Genomic DNA, 9733 nt, shown 5'->3' with positions numbered 1-9733 from the left:
CTCTGTTGAATTCTTGATTAGTTAATGCCCTTGCAAATTTTCATATTGTGTCTTTCATTCCTTATCCTTCCATCGCTTAGTCAAATTTCTCCACATGTGCATTGTGCAGAGCCTATGAGGAGTATCGGGCATCACTTGTTTTAGGGCTGGCATGAATTCCTGAACCAGGTCAACAACACAACTAAACATTAATAAACTAAGATGCAGTAAAATTAATTTAAAAAAGACACTATCAACCACTATTAAAAATAATAATATTACTTAATTCATCACTTTTTGCTGGCCGGACATGAAATTCTAGCCGACTCGTTATGATCAGCTAGGTCTTCATGAAGATTCTCCAAAAACCATTTTCAATTATCCTGTCTCGGCATCAGCTACTCTGTACGCTGTTGGAAACAAATGATTATTTGCGTCTTGGCCCACCGTAGTTAACAATTGCCCCCCAAAACATCCCTTCAGAAAGGGTCCATCAAGACATATAAAAGGCCTACAACCTGCCTTAAATCCCTTCTTCCAAGCTGCCAAGTATATGTATAGTCTCCTAAATTTAGGTAACCCTTCTTGTTGTGCATGTGTGCTCATTTAGCATGTTGAACTAGGATTTGCTTTGAGTAACTCCCCCAAATCTGCACGTAGCTTAAAATATTGCTCCTTCTCCGTCCCTTCAATGATATCCTTAGCCTTCTCTATGGCCCGATACATCATTCGCTTCCCAACCACTATGTCATATTCAAGCTTGTTTACTAACTCTGAAGCAACCCACTTATATATTATTGATCTACTCTTGTTACTCCTTGGACAAGTATGTTCATCAATTAGAGTTTTGATTTAAAAACTCTTTAGAAAATTTCTTTGTGCATAATACACCTCCCATGGAAATTCATTGTGATAGCAAATTACTCTGCACCTCAGTGGCGCTACCATAAAAAAAATTTTTCCTACCCATCTTAACATTATATTTGTCTCACTGCTATTTTGAACTCCTCCATTATTGTGAACTCCATCCCCAATTCCAATGTTACTTGATTGTATGGTGCATTAGGGTTGCGTTGGGAAACACTGGAACTTCTTTCTCGTTGTCAGAATTAGGGAGACTATGGTAATCTTCATACTCGTACTGAAATTCTTGTTCTTCCTGCCCACCATGCCCATCTGTATTTGAATCATGACCAGGTAATACTATTTAGGGGTGTTCAAAACCAATCTGGACTGAACTAAACTGACCAACCGAGCCGAAAAAATTGAAAACCGAACAAACTAAAAATCGAAAAAACCGAAAAAAATGTGTTTTGCTGTTTTTGTTGCGGTTCGGTTCGATTTTTGATTCTGACATTGAAAACCCCAACTGAACCAAACCGAACCGGAAAGATTAAAAAATCCTAAAAAAACCAAGCGCACCCCACCCCCAAATGCACGTAACCTAGCCTACCCCAAGCAATCCCCAAGCCCCACCCCCAAACGAAGAACAAAACCTAGCCGCTCTCTCCCTAGGTCTCAGAACAGCCTCGCTCTCTGCACCTCTCAGCGCCGGTGAGGGACCGTTCCTCCCACTACCTCGCCGCGTTGCCGACCTTCCTCGCAGCGCCGCCCTTCCACTGCTCCCAGGACCTCCTCGTGGATAGAGCAGCCCAGCACACAGCCAGATCCCAGCGCCTAGATGCCCAGGACCTCCCTCGCAACTCGCAAGTCGCACCCAGTACTCCAGTAGCACAGAGAACCCGACACCCAGCAACATCCTCGCAAGTCGGACCCAGCACCACCCACTCACCCAGCGGACACAGAGCACTGTTTCAAGTCAGATATGGAGCCCGAGCCACCGAGTCAGCTATGTAACTTGACTGGAATTGATGTTATGTTTCTTGTTCATTACTTCATCTCTAATTGCTTCAACTGCTTCTGGTGTTTGTTTTGTGCTATTGAATTACTGAAACTGCCTCTATTGTGTTTTGTTTTGCTGTTTTGTTGCGTGTTGAATTACCGAATTACTTTTGAAGTGATTTAGTATGTTTTGGAGCTTCTGGATCTTTATTGGGTTAGATTGAAATCAGTATGGTCAGCTAAATTTGAATAATAAGAACAAGATTTTGATTTTGTACGGTATGAATTACTTTTGTTAGTATTGTTGCTGGTTGTTTAATGAATTTCTAAATTTGTTTACCGTGGATAGATTATGTGGAGAATAGCATTCTACTCCAAGTTATATGTGTTGTTAGATTTTATTGTAGTAATTGTTAGAGTTTTTCTAATAATATATCTATTTTTTAACCTGGTGATGAGCAAGCTTTCCATGAATTAGGTCATGTCATGTTGTTGCAGGCTGGTTCTTAAAACATTTTACATAAGTGTGTGTGTTTTATACAGGGCTAAAAAGTCAATGTAAATGTTAAGATTTACATGTGTATATGAGATATTTGATTCTTTATTTGTGCATGCCCTTAATTATTTGGTTGTTTATTATATATCATGTTAATTATGAGTGTAGATTATGACACGTTAAGATCAGCAGTATATCACTATACTTTCAACTATAATGCAAAAAAATTCAGCTTAAAACATTAAAATACAAAAATTGAAACAGAAGTATTCAAGAAATGCATATTATAAAGCAAGATTTGTTACCTAAAGTTAATTCTAACTCATGCAGCCTATATCAGAAATATCCCTTTAGACCCAGACTTTAAATCATCCAACTTGATATAAGGACAGAAAGTTTTATATGAGCTTGCTTAAATTTGATATTTTTTATGTTGAGCACTTGAATCCTTTTCTGATTGAATGTGCTAACTAAATTTGAAGGTGCATTTAAAAGGAGATATTATTAGTTTAAATTTATTCTGCATTCTATTTCATCTGCATTATCACTATTAAAATTAATTGTCTTGTTAACAAAGGTACCATTGTAAAAGATAGCATCTCCTCAATCTGTGTTAATCACTGGTGCTATATTATTATTATTATTATTATTATTATTATTATTATTATTATTATTATTTGTCTTTTGATTTCAGGTTGATTTGCTTAAAGATGTTTTGCAGTTTTGCAGGAGAGAACACCAAAACATGATTGTCTTTTGCTAAAAATTTATTTTTATCTTTTATTGTATAGACTATTAAACTTTTAATAATTTTAGTTGTGGTATTATAATTTCTTTTATCGTTGAATTTCATTGTATTAAGACCTTTTTTACTCTTGTGGATGTAGTTTTACTTTTATTTGTTATGGCTTTGTGAAATAGTATGACATTTTTTTAATCGATTGAAAAAACCGAACAAACCGAACCAAACCAAACCGAACCGCAGTTAAGTTAAACGATTAGATCGGATGACTTTTCTCTAAAAAATCGAACCAAACCGCACCGCGAACATCCCTAATACTATTATTAAAGCTCGATCGTCACTAGGAGTAATTATCTTCTGCCCAGAAGGTCTTGGCCGAGCATGATTTTTCCTTCTACTTGGTTGTTTTGACCTCCCTTCATCAACAGTGTCTTCAACCTCAACATTCTCTTGAACCTGAACATTGTCTTGCCCGTCACCTACGGATTCAATAAAACCAAACAACTAATACATATACAACAACTTATAAATTTACTAACATAATTATCACACTTACTATTAATTGATTACATCTTTTAATGAACATAAGCTGAAGTTATGTTCCAATAAAAATTAACTACTTCTCAAACTAAATTCAAGAAATCAAAGTGAAATCAATAAATCAGAATTAACTACTTCTCAAACTAAATTCAATAAATCAAAGTAAAGTAAAATTAACTGTTTCTCAAACTAAATTTGAAAAATCAAAGTAAAATCAATAATTCAGAATTAACTACTTCTCAATTGACCATAAAGTATAATTAACCATGAATTTTTACCTTCGGGTGCCCTATTAACTTGTTGGCTAACATTTTTGGTTTGGTTGTCCTCTGCAGATCTTGCTATCCCACTTGGTGGGGGCCTTGCATGCTTCTTCCAACCTCTCTTCCTCCCACACCTAGCTGGTGTGTTACTACCTTGTTCGTTCTGGATTTTGTCAATAGTTGCAGCATCATTTGTATTGTCTGTCTCATGTACAGTAGAATTTAGAGCTTGAGGTTAATTCAAATTAGGCTCTTTTAGTGGTGAACTATGTCTTTGATCAGTGTAGACCTCATTAGGATGGAGCTTTTCGGTTTGGACACCATTTTGTTCCTCCTCAGCTGCTACATCATCAGTCTCAAGTCCTTGAGTAATCTCATCATTTTCAGCAGTAAAATTCTTTTCAACACCCTAGACCCCAACCTCAGCATCATCCACGTCTATAACTTCTACCTTTTCATCATGAATGTCCTCATAAATCTCTACTTCATTAATGATAGGTGGGTTCTCTACAACAGGGTGCTCAAAGTACAAATGTATCATATTTCCATTTTTTAAAGCTGCATCACACATCCTATCAACATCTCTTCTTAGCAATCTTAACCCATTTGACAAGTCTAATCCAGGTTCTAACCAATTGATGGTTATTAGTGGCTAAGAGAAGGGGGGTTGAATCTTAACTTCTTTGTCTGCTAAATATTACTTTTGCTTTTTCAAAGAAACTTAGGAGATATTTTTACTTTTGTCTCGTAACAAGTTGAGAGACATTTTCATTTTGTCTCCTGAGTAACATAAACAGAAGTGAAGTAGAGAAGAAGGAGTAACACCCAGATGTATCTTGATTTAGCTACTTAGTGCAATGTAGCCTACATCCAGTCTTCATCACAATTATGATGGAATTTCACTAACTTTTCAACACATTACATATACCAATGTTTTTCCTAGTATCTACCCAATCCTATCTGGGACAAATCCAAATTCTAACCCAATCTGAACTTGACTAGACCTCAATCTAGCTTTCAACAGCAAAGTGCTAACCCAACTTGCAAGAGAATCCCCACAGGATCATGACACAAAACAGAAAGATGTACAAAGAAAATCAGTGACATCTTATGGCTTTTTCTCCTAGTTTAACTCACTGCCTTTTACCTCTCATTGGTTTTTTCTTACAAACCTCACCATATTTGCCTTTTTCAATGAGACTCAGACAGATTAAACAGGAAAAAAGAAATACTAAATGAAAACCATGAAGGAGAAGAACTCAAAAGCTTAGGAAGCTATGACAACCAAACTCTGTGATTTGTTCTTTCTCTCTTACCTTCAATCCTTGGACATTCACTTTTATTATAGAAGAGTGAAATTTCCAAGGTTGAGACTTAGTTTAAGATTCACACTATCTTTTTCACTTTCACAGAGCTTGCAGCGGCTTCGTTAGTGAGGAGAGAGAAATTCAAATCTATTGCATGCAACTAATCCATTCTCTCTCATCTTTTTTCTTCAAGCTTCTTTAATCTTGACCATTGAGCTTTGCTTTGGCTCTAAATTTTGATTTGGACCATGGATCTTCTGCTTTTTAGTTTTGACTTTGATTTCTCCATGGTTGCTTGATTTGTGCTTGAGACTTTGTTGATTTCTTCTTGAATCCTTGGTGTAGTACAAATGAGGAAAGATGCTTTTTTATGTGTTTTGACCAAGACTAGCTTCTTGGTTGTAGTCCTTTTCTTCTTGCTTGGATTTGGAAATACTCCTTTTGTTCTTCAATTCCCAAAGCTACTGCACTTTTTTTTTCTTTCTTTCTTCCTTGAGGATGATGTAACCGAAGTGAAAGAGAAGAGAGACAAGAGAAGACTTTTGGCTTACGATGGAAGTTTCAATGAAATTAATTGAAATAAATTTGGGGTTCAAGTATCTGAGACTGGGAGTGGATAACCGTATGAGGCTTGTGGATTTTGGGCTCATTTTTTTATTTCCTCATATTTGGTTCATGGACTTGTGATTGAGCTTGTCTTAATTTTTATGGACCATAGTGTATGGGCTTGATTGTTAGTTCATTGGGCCATGTTTCCAAAATTATTTTCCTGCACACAAGCACAACATAATCATATAAATAATTTATAATTCTCTAATCATATTTATTTATCATTTTAAACAAATATTAGTTTTCCAAACTCAACACCAATAAATCTCCTTATATCCAATATATCCCAAATCTAAAAACAACCCTTCAACCAGAAAAATGTTGCCAGTCTCAACTTTAACCCCATCAATATTACTAACTAAACTTCCAATATACTTGATCCCACCTTATCCAATTCTCTCTAACCTACCCATGTGGTGATATACAAATGTAACGTGGGTTGACATCTATATAAAAAAGAAAAAACATCATTGATTTAGTTATGCAATCAGTGAAAGAAAATGAACTAATTCGCTAATAAACATGAAACCTAATAAGTATAGAATTAATAGAAACGATAATTCACCAAAATCAATTACTTTAACCCCAACATTATCACCGTCAAAGACTACTATGCTTGCACATTCAAGCATAAGGAGCAGTGGAAACAAAGGATAAAGAACATTGAAAACAAATGCATATGATGGTGAAACATATCTTGAAGAACGACGTCAACAAACAAAGAATGATGGGCTCACAGCGAAGCCAGTGGTTGTAGAGGCAAGCTTCGAACGGTGAAGACCAACGATGACGATTCCTCTCCCGTGTGCGAGCGACATTCTCTCCACGAATCTCTCTTTTTTTACTGACTTCACTCTTACTTAGATGAAAAAGTATTATGTTTTAACTTTACCATACTTAGGGTTTCAATTTGGGGCAATTAGAGTTTTAATTTGGGATCAATTAAATTAAAACAATTAATACATTCTCATTGGCTATGTTAGCCTGTCATTGTCCACATAAGAAATCTCTATTTGCCACATCACTTTTTTTCGTTAACCTTGAATGGAGCAGTTAATATTTGTGCATTTTTGTCAAAATTTTAAATTTTTAGGACATGTTTGTCGATAATAAAATTCAAGTGTATTTTTGTCAGTGACAAAATAATTCGGGTGCATCTTTTGTGGTTTATCCTAAAAAACTTCATCAAAAATTTCTCTATATATTATGAATTTAAATTTAATGCATTGTCATTGTAAAATAGTTTTACACATGCATCCAATTACGTAATACCATATTAACAAAAATAACTACTTTTTATATTGATCGTATGAATAATCATATAAAAAAATAGATGTAATTGTACGACTGTGTAAAATATTTTTTTAAACAAATATATTATATACGAAAGTAAGAAAAATCTCGCACGGTTGTCTTTGTTTTGCCCTCCTTTGGGTCAACATATGACCCTTTTTGGGTTTCCAAACGAACTCTAGCTCCAAATTACTACATTTTGGGCCAGTTAAGACCAAGAAAGGTTCAGGCTTAATCAATCACAATAAGAAACTATTTAGGGTCATACCCATAAAAGGAAAATGTAACAACATTGTTCTATTTTATACGAGAAAACAAAAAATTCTTTAAACACCAAAAATCCCACTTTATAAATAAATAAAAAGTATAGTTCCATTTCCAAATTCTAATTTCTTGGTACTACAAGGCTTGTTCAAGTGGTGTTGATGTTGGTCCTTGTAGAAGTGCATCAACGATTCGAGATGGGTATATCCCAGTTGTATATGAACCCATATAGTATGTGTAGGGTTAATGTTTAAATTCGTCCTTCAAAGATCACGCGATCTTTATTTTCGTCTTCGAATGATTTTTTTAATCAAATTAGTCTCTGAAAGATAAACTGTTAGTCAAATTAGTCCTTCCGTCAATTGGATGATGACGTGACACGCCACGTGGCAAGTCAGTAACACGTGGCACGCCACGTAACAGGTCAGTGACACGTGGCGTCACTTGACATATAAAAAAAAAATTTATTAGTCAAAATAATCCTTAAAAGTCCAGACGTAAGTCATTTTCATCCCTGAAATTTTAAAAATTAATCAAACTAGTCCTTATATAATTTTTTTTTATTTTTTCTTCATAATATTAAATTTGAAATATTTTTTGATACTACTAATTTTAACAACAAATTTTTAATATTTTGTAAAATTTGGAATTGAAGCAAAATTTGTGGATCTTCTTGAATTTTGACTCTAAGTATCACTGCCATTACATCCTATATATAAGTAATATTGTAATGGGAAAAAAAAAGATGTAGTAGAAAAAAAATATTGGTATAACTTTGTTTAGGTTAACATACATAAATTTTAATTTTGAGCATATAACTTTGTTTAGGTTAATAAATACATACATTTTAATTTTGAGTATATATATATATATATTCTAGCAAAATGTAGTAATGTAAGAAAAATGTTTTAGAATAGAAAAGAATAAGAGAGATTTTGAGAAGAATTAAAAGAGAGAGATAATTTTATGAAGAAAAAATAAAAAAAATTATATAAGGACTAGTTTGACTAATTTTTAAAATTTGAGGGATGAAAATGACTTACGTTTGGACTTTTAAGGACTATTTTGACTAATAAAAAACTTTTTATATGTCAAGTGACACGTGGCATGCCACGTGTCACTGACCTGTCACGTGGCGTGCCATGTGTTACTGACCTGCCACGTGGCGTGTCACGTCATCATGCCACGTGGCACTTAACGTGACACGTCATCATCCAATTGACGGAAAGACTAATTTGACTAACAGTTTATCTTTCAGGGACTAATTTGATTAAAAAAAATCATTCGGAGACAAAAATAAAGATCGCGTGATCTTTTAGAGACGAATTTGAACATTAACCCAATATATGTAGTTATAAGAAAATAACAAAACACAACAATTCTTATATCTTATTGACTTCTTTTGAAGACGTTTTGGGGACCGACAGGGAGAAAAGAAGAGAGGAAAAACAACTTTGGCAAGTAAATGGTAAGAATTATACCTTTTTTTTTCAAATGGATATATTTAGGAATGTTCATGAAATATGTATATCTATACTGTTTATTTAAATTTGATCTAAAAATTGCGAATATTGATCCAATTTGATCCATATATACTAATAGAATCAGATTGCGAATTTTATGTAAATATCTACATATCTGTAAAAATAAATAAATAAATAAGTAAATATTTTTTTATGTTTTATTTCAACTAATAATGATCATATATATTGTATTATTTTATTTTTATTATTTGAAAAAATATATTTAATAATATTTTAAGAGTAAACATATTTAAAAGAGTAGAAAAAAAGAATTTTATTTGATATTTTTTAATAAAAATAAGCTTTTTCAAATATTTTTACATTTTGCAAATATATTTGATATCCGATCCGACAAAAATGTGAATCTGATCGAATCGAATCCAAGTTTAAAAACTGCAGATATTGGATTCGATGATTTTTGTCATAAATTTCGATCCGATCCGATCCGTTCACATTCACTTCTAGATATATTTTTTGTTCCGGTTTTGCTAGGTAGACAACGATTTTTGTAAACAATAGGCTCTAAAATTGATCCAATAAAAAAAAAAAAATACTCCATCCCCAGATTACCTCCTAAACCTTAATATTAGGATAACCATATGCACACCTAGTGAATTGAACATCCAATCATTATTAACCGTGCATGAGTAAATCGAATAAAAAAAAATAACCATGCAATTAAAAATAATGAACATAATCATTTGCATACTTATTGAATTGAACATTCGATATATCTATTGTTCACATTATTTAATATTCTCATTGTCTATGTATACTTTTTCTTTTTATTTTTAAAGATTTTGAAAAATTCCAAAAATATTTTTAATATTTAATTTGATTTAATTTTATGTGTAACATTTGAAATAAATTTTAAT

The sequence above is a fragment of the Arachis ipaensis genome, chromosome B08 (assembly GCF_000816755.2).
Source record: "Arachis ipaensis cultivar K30076 chromosome B08, Araip1.1, whole genome shotgun sequence".
Lineage (NCBI taxonomy): Eukaryota > Viridiplantae > Streptophyta > Magnoliopsida > Fabales > Fabaceae > Arachis > Arachis ipaensis.
Note: the sequence above shows the minus strand (reverse complement) of the source record.